Consider the following 15,729-nt stretch of genomic DNA (forward strand, 5'->3'; position numbering starts at 1 on the left):
TTTCCCAGGATTTTGGGTGCAAATCAGGAGTGCATATTATACATGGTCACACATTGTACATGGGTATCTACAAGTTTTTGCCTTCTTGAAATTTGAACCATCAAATCATAGAAAGAAAGAGTTATTTTACATTAAAATTGCACAGCTTTTAAAATAAATACATTTCTTTAAAAACGGATGGTCAATTTACTGATGGATGCTTCAATTCCCGAAAAGGGACCTCATTAAGGGGCCACACTTCTTGACAGTTCTGAGTGTCTCTAAAAATTCATCAATTTCAAAGAAATATTACGTATCCTCATTTTGATGCATTGGCAACAATGTCAGAGTGCTGAAATTTTGAATAACTAGATTAAACATATTTTTAGAAATTTTGAATTTTTTTTTTATTTCTTAACAAATGGAATTCTTTTCTAAAGGGGGACAGCTTCTTGAGAATATTTGATGTTTGGGACAATATGGGACAATGTGTATTTGATTTTATAAGCTGTTCAATATTCATGTAAAACAACTCTTTCTTTCAATGACTTGATGATGTTCAAATATTCAAGATGTCAAATATCCATCGAATCCTTAAGCCCTTGGTACATCAGTAAGAACAAATATACATCGGTAAGGACAAATATCTTATATTGCTGGGGTATCTTTCAGTCAAACATAAGAGGAAGTATTACTTGTGCATTTTATTAGAGCCTATTGTTAGCAAAATGCATTTGAATGTTGTTTGTTTTGCTGTAGATATGGGCCTTTGATGTTTTTTGACATGTCTATTGTTAACAATATTTTGATTATCAGTTCAGGTGTCATAAGTTTATTCCTAACTGTGAGATATTCATTTTACAATTTATATTCTCTGTTTTTTAGCTCACCTGAGCAAGATTTTCTGATCGCTCGATGTCCGGCGTCTGTCGTCTGTCTGTCTGTCTGTCGTCTGTCAACATTTGGCTTGTATATGCGATAGAGGCTGTATTTTTCAACTGATCTTCATGATATTTGGTCAGAATGATTATCTTAATGAAATCTAGGCCAAGTTCAAAAATGGGTCATCTGGGGTCAAAAACTAGATCACTAGGTCAAATCAAAGAAAAACCTTGTGTATGCGATAGAGGCTGTATTTTTCAGTTAATCTTCATGAATTTTAGTCAGAATGATAACCTTGATAAAATCTAGGCCGAGATCGAAAATGGGTGATCTGGGGTCAAAAACTAGGTCACTAGGTCCAATCAAAGAAAAAGCTTGTATATGCGATAGAGGCTGTATTTTTCGATTGATCTTCCCGAAATTAAGTCAAAATAATAACCTTAATGAAATCTAGGATGAGATTGAAAATGGGTCATTTTGGATTAAAAAGTAGGTCACTAGGTCAAATCAAAGAAAAACCTTGTGTATGCGATAGATGTTGTATTTTTCAATTGATCTTCATGAAATTTGGTCAGAATGATTGCATTGATAAATTATTAGTCAAGTTTGAATATGGGTCATCTGGGGTCAAAAATTAGGTCACTAGGTCAAATCAAAGAAAAACTTTGTGTATGCAATAGAAGCTGTATTTTTCAATAAATCTTCATGAAATTATGTCTGAATAATAGCCTTGATGAAATCTAGGTCAAGTTTGAATATGGGTCATCTTGGATCAAAAAGTAGGTCATTAGGTCAAATCAAAGAAAAAACTTGTGTACGCTATAGAGGCTGTATTTTTCAACTGATCTTCATGAAATTTGGTCAAAATGATTGCCTTGATAAAATCTACATTGAGTTTGATTATGGGTCATTTGGGTTCAGAAAGTAGGTCACTAGGTCAAATCAAAGAAACACCTTGTGTATGTGATAGAGGCTGTATTTTTCAACTGATCTTCATGAAATTTTGTCAGAATGATAGCCTTGATGAAATTTGGGTCAAGTTTGAATATGGATAAGTTGGGTATAAAAACTAGGTCACTAGGTTAAATAATGGAAAAACCTTGTGTATGCAATACACAATGCATACCCATATCGGATCCCTCGCTGTGGAAAATGAGAAAACGGATCCCTCTCTGTTGGCGCACAGGACACTCTCTGTGCTAAAATATGAACTCCAATGTGAATCAGCTCGGAAAATCAAATTTTTCATCCTAAACACATTTTTATACGCCCGTTTGAAAAACGGGACGTATTATGGGAACGCCCCTGGCGGGCGGGCGGGCGGGCGGCGTCCACAGACCTTGTCCGGAGCATATCTTCTACATGCATGAAGGGATTTTGATGAAACTTGGCACAGTTGTTCACCATCATGAGACGGAGTGTCATGCGCAAGAACCAGGTCCCTAGGTCTAAGGTGAAGGTCACACTTAGAGGTCAAAGGTCAAATTCAAGAATGACTTTGTCCGGAGCATATCTTCTTCATGCATAGAGGGATTTTGATGAAAGTTGGCACAATTGTTCATCATCATGAGAAGGAGTGTCATGCGCAAGAACCAGGTCCCTAGGTCTAAGGTCAAGGTCACACTTAGAGGTCAAAGGATACAAGAATGAAAACTTTGTCCGGAGCATTTCTTCTTCATGCATAGAGGGATTTTGATATAACTTGGCACAAATGTTCACCACCATGAGGCGGAGTGTCATGCGCAAGAACCAGGTCTCTAGGTCTAAGGTCAAGGTCACACTTAGAGGTCAAAGGATACAAGAATGAAAACCTTGTCCGGAGCATTTCTTCTTCATGCATAGAGGGATTTTGATATAACTTGGCACAAATGTATACCACCACGAGACGTAGTGTCATGCGCAAGAACCAGGTCCCTAGGTCTAAGGTCAAGGTCACACTTAGAGGCCAAAGGTCAGATACAAGAATGACTTTGTCCGAAGCATTTCTTCTTCATGCATGGAGGGATTTTGATGTAACTTGACACAATTATACACCATCATGAGACGAAGTGTCATGCGCAGTTCCCTTCTTTAGAATTACTTCCCTTTGTTGTTACTATAAATAGCTTATATTGTAACTTTTTCATTACTAGTCGTAGGGACAAATCGAGACCACTTTTCTGTAGTACAACATGCATGCTACATCCAATTTTGAGGTGTATTTTGACCAGTCTCTACCTGGTAAAGATTTTTGTGAGGACTTACAATTTTATATATATATTTTTTTTTTTTTTTTTTTTTTTTTTTTTTTTTTTTTTTTTTTTTTAAGATTTACTTCCCTTAGTTGTTACTATAAATAACTTATATTGTAACTTTTTTATTATTGACCGTAGGGAAAAACCAAGACCACTTTTCTGTGGTACAACATAGATGTTACTTTCCAATTTTAGGTGTATTTTAAGGTATCTCTACCTGGTAAGGAGTTTTTTTGTGGACTTAGAAAACAAAACAATTAGTTATTACTAAACAACCACAAAATTAAAATTCCATTTGCAAATACAGGTGCTAGAGTAAAGAAATTTGCTGTGACGGGCGTATATTGTGACATTCTTGCACTCTTGTTGTGTATAAAAACATATGGCCCACGGAATGACGTAGCTATATACCAATGCTTTTGTATCGTTACATTTGTTTTATCAGTTCACACAATCCCAAACAAAGATGTAATGTAGACGGAGGGTACTGGCTTGGATGAACATTGTGCGATGTTTATGAAACATAAATACGACTTCCTTAAATATAGCAAATATCTGGTACCTTAGATGTGAAGACGTTGATCCCATCTTACTTGTAAACACATTTTATGTGGATATTTTCACCATGTTTGATTAAAAACGCCCTACTTTTGATTTCGTTGATGCACGGGATCCCTCTCAGGTGGTGCAATTTTGCCTAACAGGATCCCTCTTGACTCTGCATCTGGCACGGGAACCCTCTTCGACAAAATTTTCTATCGGCACCGACACCCTCGATTCAGTGTTAGAATTTTGAGATGGTATTCTTATTGAAAACAAATCTGTTTTTAAGGGTATAGATCATGGTGTTTTTACTTCCCTTAATATGCTTTTTAATTGAAAATAAATCAGCAATTTCACATAACATTCAAGTTGAAATTTCGAGTTACTAAGTCGATATTTCGAGTTACTAATCTTGAAATTTCGAGTTACTATGTTGAGATTTTGAGTTACTAAGTTGAAATTTCGAGTTACTATCTCGAAACTTCGAGTTATTTATCTTGAAATTTCAAGTCACTAACTACAATTGTTTACGTTGATGTATAGGTCCTGGCTAAGATTAGGTACCTGGTGTAGTCCCTGTTTGTTTGTTTTGGGTTTAACGCCAATTTTCAACAGTATTTCAATCATGTAACGGCGGGCAGTTAACCTAACCAGTGTTCCTGGATTCTGTACCAGTACAAACCTGTTCTCCGCAAATAACTGCCAACTTCCCCACATGAATCAGAGGTGGAGGACTAATGATTTCAGACACAATGTCATTTATCAAATAGTCACGGAGAACATACGCCCCACCCGAGGATCGAACTCACGACCCCGCGATCCGTAGACCGACACTCTACCTACTGAGCTAAGCGGGCAGGCTAGGTGTAGTCATTAGGTAGCCCTGTAGTGTCATACGGGAGCATTTGCTTATAGAAAATATCTCTATTTAAACAATGTTTCTTTATTTATTGATTTTGTTGGGTGTAACGTCGCACTGACACAGGCCACTTCTCAGCTTTTATGTTGGAGGAAGACCTAAGGTTCCTAAACCATGCTTAAGTCTGGAAGGTTTCCGACCAAGTTTGAGCCCATAGGTCAATAAAATATAGACATACCTAAATGAAAGTGTAATTATGAGTCTAACCAATACACAAGATTGGGTACCTTGACAGACCTTGTTTTTGAGGTGAGGTCATAGAAGGTGACCGGGAAGTATTCAAACTTAGAATATTTCACTATTTTGACCTTGTCTGGAAGGTTTTCGACCTAGTTCGAGCCCCTAACACATGAATATATTATACATGTAAATGAGGGTATAAATCCTGGATACAATTTGAAATGTGGAGTAGCTATAGATGTTATAGTAGGTCATACATTGATGTATTGTAGTTTATGTTCAAGTCCCTACATGTTCGGTAAAATATATGGATATGTATAATTCCACTTTGAAGAGTCAAAAGTCGTCCATTACAATTTTGGCCTTTGACTGACGGACGGACGTTCAAATTTTGCTGATAAAAGGGTATGACAGTAACTCGAAAATTACTGACAAAATTTCGAGTTAATGAAAAAAAAACGCACCTGGCACTAATGCTCTTCCGTAGATATCTTAGTGATACACAAATAACTTTTAAACGCGAATTTGTATAATTTGATTTCATACAAAGAGGGGCCATTCATGCATAGCTAGTCTGAAAAGGTTCAGAGACACATCTTTACTTATCATAACTAACCCCCGTCCGCCCGGGCACACAAGTCTGTCCCGAAAAATATCGGTTCTGACGTTCATATCGGATGGGTGGCGTAATTGAATGTGTGTCGTGACATCAACTTTTTTTTTTATTTAGTTCTGTATTGTATGCGTTTCTAATAAAAAGGTTATCATCGAGCTTTGCATCGGTAGATATGCACTCGATCGTTCTTTAGCGGAAGAATATTGCGCTCCTTAAGTCGTACTATCTATTTCCGCTGCAAAGCGTGTGCATAGGTAATAACCTATAATTATTGTTTTGCTTTTAAATACGACCATCATTTCATAACGCTAACATTGAAGTTAAATTGAGAGGGCACCTATGCCGATAGAAAAATAATTGTGTCCGAGAGGGTTCCCGTGCCGTGTGTAGAGAGTCAAGAGGGATCCTGTGAGGCAAAATTGAGCCAACTGAGAGGGATCCCGTGCATTAACGAAATCGAAAGTAGAATGTTTTTAAGGAAATATGATGAGAATATCCACATATTGAGTATTTACAAATAAGATAGGATCAACGTCTTCACATCTAAGATACTAGACATTTGCTGTATTCAAGGAAAGTCGTATATAGGGTTCATAAACATTGCACGATTTTCATCCAAGCCAGTACCTCCGGCTACATTCCATCTTCATTTGGACTTGTGTCAACTGATAAAAACAAATGTAACAATAAAACAGCAATGGTATATAACTACGCCATTCCGTGGGCCATATGTTTTATGCACAAAAATGTGTTTAGGACGCAAAATTTGATTTTCCAAGCTGACTGACGTTGGAGTTCATTGTTTAGCACAGAGAGTGTCCTGTGCGCGAACAGAGAGGGATCCGTTTTCTCATTTTCAACAGAGAGGGATCCGATATGGGTATACACCGTGCAATAGGGGCTGCATTTTACACTGGATTTCATAATATTTGTTCAGAATGGTTGCCTTGATGAAATCTAGGTCAAGTTCAAATATGGGTAGTCTGGGGTCAAAAACTAGGTCACTAGGTCATATCAAAGAAAAACCTTCTGTATGCGATAGAGGCTATATTTTTCAATTGATCTTCTTCAAACTGGGTCAGAATGATAGCCTTGATGAACTCTAGGTTAAGTTTGAATATGGGCACATCTGGGGTCAAAAACTAGGTCACTAGGTCAGATCAAAGAAAATACTTGTTTATACTCAAGATTTCTTGCTCCAATTTTAATGATAATTGGTCAGAATATTTTTTCCATGAAATCATTAGGTCAAACATGTTTACACTGTTATGGTGTGTTATGGTGTGTTTCTCAGGTGAGCGACCTAGGGCCATCTTGGCCCTCTTGTTATCCCCCGCCGATAAAATCGGGAGGGGGGTATTGAAATGGCGTTGTCCGTCCGTCAGTCCGTCCGTCCGTCCACAGCCATTTCTCAGTAACTACTTGGTAGAATTTCATGAAACTTGAAATAAACATGAACCAACATACTGCGATGATGCCCGTCAAGTTTTTTTTTTGATTGGTCAATTTCCCTCAGAGTTATTGCCCTTGATTTAATAAAAAATGTCCGTCTGCACCCATTTCTCAGTAACTAACAGGTAGAATTTCATCAAATTTGAAATAGCATGAACCAAGATACTGTGCTGATGCCCGTCAAGTTTTTTTTTTGATAGGTAAAATTTCCGTCAGAGTTATTGCCCTTGATTTAATGAAAATGTCCGTCTGCAGCCATTTCTCAGTAACTAGCAGGTAAAATTTTCATCAAACTTGAAACAGACATGAACCAAGATACTGCGACGATGCCCTTCAATTTTTTTTTCGATTGGTCAATTTTCCATATAGTATTGCCCTTTAATTGTTTAAAAATCCACAGATCTGTACATAAAAAAACCAACCAATTGGAAGAATTTCATTAAACTTCTTTCATTCTTTCATGTACATTTATTATAAACTGTGATGTTGTGTACCTACACCTGGTCACCCCCTTTTCCTTGGCCCCCCCCCCCCCCCCCCCCCCCCCCCCCCCCCCCCCCCCCCCCCCCCCCCCCCCCCCCCCCCCCCCCCCCCCCCCCCCCCCCCCCCCCCCCCCCCCCCCCCCCCTATTTTTTTTTTTTTTTTTTTTTTTTTTTTTTTTTTTTTCTTTTTTCATTTTCTATAAATATTTAAATAAACATGTAAACTGTTGTATCCTCACCCCCCCCCCCCCCGAGCCCCACCCAAACAAACCATTCATTTTCTTTTAATTTGATTTTGACTAATGAAATTATTTGCTTCTTGGTAACATTCTTAACTTTTTTTCTGGATATATTTTTTTGCCGTTCATCAACTCTGACCCTTTCGGCGGGGGATTCCAATTCATCGAATTTGCTTGTTACACTTGTCTGCACTCTAAGTCGAACGTTTCTCATCTGATCTTCACCAAACTTGAATAAAATGTGTTTGACCATAAGACCTCAGACAAGTTCGATAATGAGCCAAATCGGTCCAGGCATTTTGGAGTTCTGGCCCTTGAATTGTAGTGAGTTAACAGTATAAAAAGACTGACTTGCTATTTAGATGATTAGACAGTTGTGGGAGACATTAGCTTTTCTCAAAAGCAGCTCTGGTTTTAACCAAACTTGCACACAACTTGTATCAGCATAAGATCTTGGTTCCTTTCTTGAACTGGCCAGATCCCATTATGGGTTCTAGAGTTATGGCCCCTGAAAGGCCAAAATTAGTAATTTTGACCTTGTCTGCACAATAGCAGCTTTATTTATGATTTGATTTGTACCAAACTTGCACAGAACTTGTATCACCATAAGATCTTGGTACCTTTCTTGAACTGACCAGATTCCATTATGGGTTCCAGAGTTACGGCCCCTGATAGGGCCAGAATTAGCTATTTTGACCTTGTCTGCACAATAGCCGCTTCATTTATGATTTGAATTTAATCAAACTTGCACAGAACTTGTGTCACGATAAGATCTCAGTTCCTTTCTCGAATTGGCCAGATCCCATAATAAGTTCCAGAGATATGGCCCCTGAAAGGGCCAGAATTAGCTATTTTGACCTTGTCTGCACAATAGCAGCTTCATTTATGATCTTGCACACAACTTGTATCACCATAAGATCTCGATTCCTTTTTATACGCCTTATGGGACGTATTATGGTATCGCCTCGGGTGTCCGTCTGTCTGTTGGTTAGCAATTTCCCTTCCACTCTGTAACTCTTGAACCCCTTGAAGGATTTCAAAGAAACCTGACACAAATGTTCACCTCATTGAAACGATGTGCAGAGCGCATGTTTCGGATGGCTCACTTCAAGGCCAAGGTCACACTTAGGGGTCAAAGATCATATGACTGTTTTATTTGTATATTGCTCTGCATTTGGGTTGCATTGCAGTGCTCTTGTTTTTATTTGGCAGATCCTTCTTTTGTTCACTAACAAAAAATTTTTTTTAATTACTTCCCTTTTATGTTTCTATAAATAGCTTATTTAGTAACTTTTATATTATTGGCCGTAGGGAAAAACCAAGACCACTTTTCTGTGGTACAGCATGGATGGTACCTCCAATTTCTAGGTGTATTTTGACATATCTATACCTTTAAGAAAATTTAAACTATATTTTCTCATGATTCTTTTGATTGATCTTGATTATTATTTTTAGCTCACCTGTCACATAGTGACAAGGTGAGCTTTTGTGATCACGCAGCGTCCGTCGTCCGTGCGTGCGTGCGTAAACTTTTGCTTGTGACCACTCTAGAGGTCACATTTTTCATGGGATCTTTATGAAAGTTGGTCAGAATGTTCAACTTGGTAAATTCTAGGTCAAGTTTGAAACTGGGTCACGTGCCATCAAAAACTAGGTCAGTAGGTCTAAAAATAGAAAAACCTTGTGACCTCTCTAGAGGCCATATTTTTCAATGGATCTTCATGAAAATTGGTCAGAATGTTCACCTAGATGTATCTAGGTCAAGTTCGAAACTGGGTCACGTGCCTTCAAAAACTAGGTCAGTAGGTCTAAAAATAGAAAAACCTTGTGACCTCTCTAGAGGCCATATATTTCACAAGATCTGCATGAAAGTTGGTCAGAACATTAACCTTGATGATATCTAGGTCAAGTTCGAAACTGGGTCACGTGCCATCAAAAACTAGGTCAGTAGGTCAAATAATAGAAAAACCTTGTGACCTCTCTAAAGGCCATATTTTTCATGAGATCTGTATGAAAGTTGGTCTGAATGTTTATCTTGATGATATCTAGGTCAAGTTCGAAACTGGGTCACATGCGGTCAAAAACTAGGTCAGTAGGTTTAAAAATAGAAAAACCTTGTGACCTTTACAGAGGCCATATATTTCAAAAGATCTTCATGAAAATTGGTCAGAACGTTTACCTTGATGATATCTAGGTCAAGTTCGAAACTGGGTCACATGCCATCAAAAACTAGGTCAGTAGGTCAAATAATAGAAAAACCTTGTGACCTCTCTAAAGGCCATATTTTTCATGGGATCTGTATGAAAGTTGGTCTGAATGTTCATCTTGATGATATCTAGATCAAGTTCGAAACTGAGTCACGTGCGGTCAAAAACTAGGTCAGTAGGTCTAAAAATAGAAAAACCTTGTGACCTCTCTAGAGGCCATATATTTCATGAAATCTTCATGAAAATTGGTCAGAATGTTTACCTTGATAATATCTAGGTCAAGTTTAAAACTGGGTCATGTGCCATCAAAAACTAGGTCAGTAGGGCAAATAATAGAAAAACCTTGTGACCTCTCTAGAGGCCACATTTTCCAAGGGATCTGTATGAAAGTTGGTCTGAATGTTCATCTTGATGATATCTAGGTCAAGTTTGAAAGTGGGTCACGTGCCATCAAAAACTAGGTCAGTAGGTCAAATAATAGAAAAACCTTGTGACCTCTCTAAAGGCCATATTTTTCAATGGATCTTCATGAAAGTTGGTCTGAATGTTCATCTTGATGATATCTAGGTCAAGTTCGACAGGGTCATGTGCGGTCAAAAACTAGGTCTGTAGGTCTAAAAATAGAAAAACGTTGTGACCTCTCTAGAGGCCATACTTGTGAATGGATCTCCATAACAAGAGCTGTCTCCATAGGATGACATATGCCCCCGATGGCACTTTGAATGAGTAGTTATGGCCGATGTTAGAGTTTAGGACCTTTGACCTACGGAGCTGGGTCTTGCGCGCGACACGTCGTCTTACTGTGCCACACATTCATGCGTAGTTATTTTAAAATCCATGCATGAATGACAAAGATATGGACCGGACACGCCATCAATGCACTATCATGAAAAAATGGACCTTTAACGTCTAAGTGTGACCTTGACCTTTGAGCTACGGACCTGGGTCTTGCGTGCGACACGTCGTCTTACTGTGGTACACATTCATGCCAAGTTATTTGAAAATCCATCCATGGTTGACAAAGATATGGACCGGACACGCCCATCAATGCACTATCCTTTGATGTCTAAGTGTGACCTTGACCTTTGAGCTACAGACCTGGGTCTTGCGTGCAACACGTCGTCTTACTGTGGTACACATTCATGCCAAGTTATTTGAAAATCCATCCATCGATGACAAAGATATGGACCGGACACGCCCATCAATGCACTATCCTTTAATGTCTAAGTGTGACCTTGACCTTTGAGCTACAGACCTGGGTCTTGAGCGCGACACGTCGTCTTACTGTGGTACACATTCATGCCAAGTTATTTGAAAATCCATCCATCGATGACAAAGATATGGACCGGACACGCCCATCAATGCACTGTCCTTTGATGTCTAAGTGTGACCTTGACCTTTGAGCTACGGACCTGGGTCTTGCGCGCGACACGTCGTCTTACTGTGGTACACATTCATGCCAAGTTATTTGAAAATCCATCCATCGATGACAAAGATATGGCCCGGACACGAAAATTGCGGACAGACTGACAGACTGACAGACGGTTCAAAAACTATATGCCTCCCTTTGGGGGCATAAAAATTGGTCAGAATGTTCATCTTGATGATATCTAGGTCAAGTTCGAAAGTGGGTCACGTGCCCTCAAAAAGTAGGTTAGTAGGTCAAATAATGAAAAAACGTTGTGACCTCTCTAGAGGCCATAATTTTCATGGGATCTGTATGAAAGTTGGTCTGAATGTTTATCTTGATGATTTCTAGGTCAAGTTTGAAACTGGGTCAACTGTGATCAAAAACTAGGTCAGTAGGTCTTGAAATAGAAAAACCTTGTGACCTCTCTAGAGGCCATACCCTTGAATGGATCTTCATGAAAATTGGTCAGAATGTTCACCTTGATGATATCTAGGTCAAGTTTGAAACTGGGTCACGTGCCTTAAAGGGAATTCCTATAGTTTTTTATGCGCATCTTTCTGCGCAGCAGACACTTTCTATGGAAAACTGAACTGAAGTCAACATTTGTTGAAACATGTTACAGACAATCTTAAATATGAGGAATTTTGAATGAAATAACATTTTTGATAAGTTATATCAGTAATCAAATGTTGATACTGGTTTATGTAGTATTGACAAGTATCATGCCTGACAGGTATCTTGCTATTTTTGTGGTTGTGTTTTCACATCGCATTTTAGTACAAAGACAGTGTTGTTCATATAATGTAAGATAATTGACTTAGTACTGATAAGACAATATCACCTTTCAGATTATTTAGTATTCAGTTATAGAAAGAATTAAGAATTTTTAAAACTTTTTTTTAACTTTTAGCAGACATACATGTAATCAATTTGGCCAGGTTCGCGGCATTTCCGTCCGAACAGGTGTTGTATTCTAGCAGTCGTTACATAAAATTTAGCCTGGTGACCCATACATTTTTAGGCATTTTTATGCTCACAATACAATTATCTATACACAAGAAGAAAAAGAAAAAATTCTATGAAAGAGTTTTTTCAAAATTAAAAAAAAATATTCTTCACTATGGGTATTTTTCATTGAAAAAAGTTCACAAAAGTAAATATGAAACAATATTTTTAGCTCATCTGATTTTTTGAAAAAAAATGATGAGTTATTGTCATCACTTGAGCGGTTGTCGGCGTCGGCGTCGGCGTCGGCGTCGGCGTCTGCGTCGGCGTTGCCTGGTTAAGTTTTATGTTTAGGTCAGCTTTTCTCCTAAACTATCAAAGCTATTGCTTTGAAACTTGGAATACTTGTTCACCATCATAAGCTGACCCTGTATAGCAAGAAACATAACTCCATCTTGCTTTTTGCAAGATTTATGGCCCCTTTTGTACTTAGAAAATATCAGATTTCTTGGTTAAGTTTTATGTTTAGGTCAACTTTTCTCCTAAACTATCAAAGCTATTGCTTTGAAACTTGGAATACTTGTTCACCATCATAAGCAGACCCTGTACGTCAAGAATCATAACTCCATCTTGCTTTTTGCAAGATTTATTGCCCCTTTTGGACTTAGAAAATCAGTTTTCTTGGTTAAGTTTTATGTTTAGGTCAGCTTTTATCCTAAACTATCAAAGCTATTGCTTTAAAACTTGCAACACTTGTTTACCATCATAAGTTGACCCTGTATAGCAAGAAACATAACTCCGTCCTGCTTTTTGCAAGATTTATGGCCCCTTTTTGACTTAGAAAATATCAGATTTCTTGGTTAAGTTTTATGTTTAGGTCAACTTTTTCTCTTAAACTATCAAAGCTATTGCTTTGAAACTTGCAACACTTGTTCACCATCATAAGCTGACCCTGTACAGCAAGCAACATAACTCCATCCTGCTTTTTGCAATAATTATTGCCCCTTTTTGACTTAGAAAATCATTTTCTTGGTTGAGTATTATGTTTAAATCAACTTTTCTCATAAACTATTAAAGCTATTGCTTTAAAACTTGCAACAGTTTTTCACCATCATAAGTGGACACTGTACATCAAGAAACATAACTCTATCCTGCTTTTTGCAAGAATGATGGCCCTTTCTAGACTTAGAAAATCATGGGTAGGACAATATTTCTATTACACAAAAAAAATCAGATGAGCGTCAGCATCCGCAAGGCGGTGCTCTTGTTTTTCATTTGTACCCATTATTGTAAGGATAGAGTATTACAAATATGACTATGATATCAAATAAGTATATAATAAAATCTGTAAAAAGAAAAAACCGTATTGTGCTGCCTGGATGTATATTTTGGTTGGTATTTATAGAAAAGCAGAAAATAATGAAAATGTTGAAAAATCGCTGGCAGTTTCAGCAACAGTGGGTGTGTTCAAAACAATTTTTCACAAAAACAAGCCTGGTGACCTATTGTTTTTATTTGTTCATTGTTTTCAGCACAAATTTTCCTATCATATATGTGAATTTAAAAAAATTCTATGAAAGGAAAAAAACTATAGGAATTCTCTTTAAAAAACTAGGTCAATAGGTCAAATAATAGAAAAACCTTGTGACCTCTCTAGAGACCAAATTTTTCAATGGATCTTCATGAAAATTGGTCAGAATTTTTAGCTCGACTATTCATAGAATAGTGAGCTATTGCACTCGCCCATGCGTCGGCGTCGGCGTCGGGGTCTGCGTCCGCGTCCACGTCCCGATTTTGGTTAAGGTTTTGTATGTAAGCTGGTATCTCAGTAACCACTTGTGGGAATGGATTGAAACTTCACACACTTATTCACTGTGACAAACTGACTTACATTGCACAGGTTCCATAACTCTATTTTGCTTTTTTACAAAATTATGCCCCTTTTTCGACTTAGAAATTTTTGGTTAAGGTTTTGTATGTAAGCTGGTAACTCAGTAACCACTTGTGGGAATGGATTGAAACTTCACACACTTATTCACTGTGATGAACTGATCTACATTGCACAGGTTCCATAACTCTATTTTGCTTTTTTACAAAATTATGCCCCTTTTTCGACTTTGAAATTTTTGGTTAAGGTTTTGTATGTAAGCTGGTATCTCAGTACATACTAATGGGAATGGATTGAAACTTCACATACTTGTTCACTATCATGATCTGACATGCACTAAGCAAGTCCCATAACTCTACTCTCTTTTTTTTCAAAATTATGCCCCTTTTTCGACTTAGCAGTTTTTGGTTAAATTTTTGTATGTAATCTGATATCTCAGTATCCACTAATTGGAATGGATTGAAACTTCACACACTTGTTCACTGTCATGATCTAACATGCACTGTGAAGGTCCCATAACTCTACTTGGCATTTTTACAAAATTATGCCCCTTTGACTTACCAGTTTTTTGTTAAGTTTTTGTATGTAAGCTGGTATCTCAGTATCCACAAATTGGAAAGGATTGAAACTTCGCACACTTGTTCACTGTCATGATATGACATGCAGTACAGAGGTTCAATACCTCTACTTTGCATTTTACAAAGTTATGCCCCTTTTTCAACTTTTGTATTCATTCAATTGACAAGGCTGTTGAATAGTCGAGCGTTGCTGTCCTCCGACAGCTCTTGTTATCTTGATAATATCTAGGTCAAGTTCAAAACTGGGTAACATGAGCTCAAAAACTAGGTCACTATGTCAAATAATAGAAAAAACGACGTCATACTCAAAACTAGATCATGTGGGAAGAGGTGAGCGATTCAGGACCATCATGGTCCTCTTGTTTGACCTTCTTGTCCTTAAGTGCAATGATAACAGGTGAGCGATATAGGGCCATTATGGTCCACTTGTTTGATAATTAGCTCACCAGAGCCAAAGGCTCAGGGTGAGCTATTGTGATCACTCACCGTCCGGCGTCCGGTGTTCGTCCGTAAACTTTTACTCCAAACAACATCTCCTCATAAACCGCTAGGCCAATTTCATCCAAACTTCACAAGAATGTTCCTTGGGTAAAGCTCTACAAAAATTATTCAAAGAATTGAATTCCATGCAGAACTCTGGTTGCCATGGCAACCGAAAGGAAAAACTTTAAAAATCTTCTTTTCAAAACCAGAAGCCCTAGAGCTTAGATATTTAATGTGAAGCATTGCCTAGTGGACCTCTACCAAATTTGTTCAAATCATGACCCCAGGGTCAAAATTCACCCCGCCCCAGGGGCCACTTGATTTTACATAGGAAAATCTTAAAAAATCTTCTTCTCAAAAACCAGAAGCCCTAGACCTTAGATATTTGACATGTAGCATTGCCTAGTGAACCTCTACTAAAGTTGTTCAAATCATGAACCCCCCCCCCCCCAGGGTCAAACTGACCCAGCCCCGGGGGTTACTTGATTGTACATAGGGAAATCTTCATAAATTTGCTAAAAATAAACCAGAAGGCCTAGATCTTAGATATTTGATATGTAACATTGCCTGGTATACTTCTACAAACTTTGTTCAAATCATGACCCCCGGGGTAAAATTGGCCCTGCCCCAGAGATTACTTGATTGTACATCGGGAAATCTTCCAAAAAAATGCTAAAAACCATCAGTTTGA

The sequence above is a fragment of the Mercenaria mercenaria genome, chromosome 5 (assembly GCF_021730395.1).
Source record: "Mercenaria mercenaria strain notata chromosome 5, MADL_Memer_1, whole genome shotgun sequence".
NCBI lineage: Eukaryota > Metazoa > Mollusca > Bivalvia > Venerida > Veneridae > Mercenaria > Mercenaria mercenaria.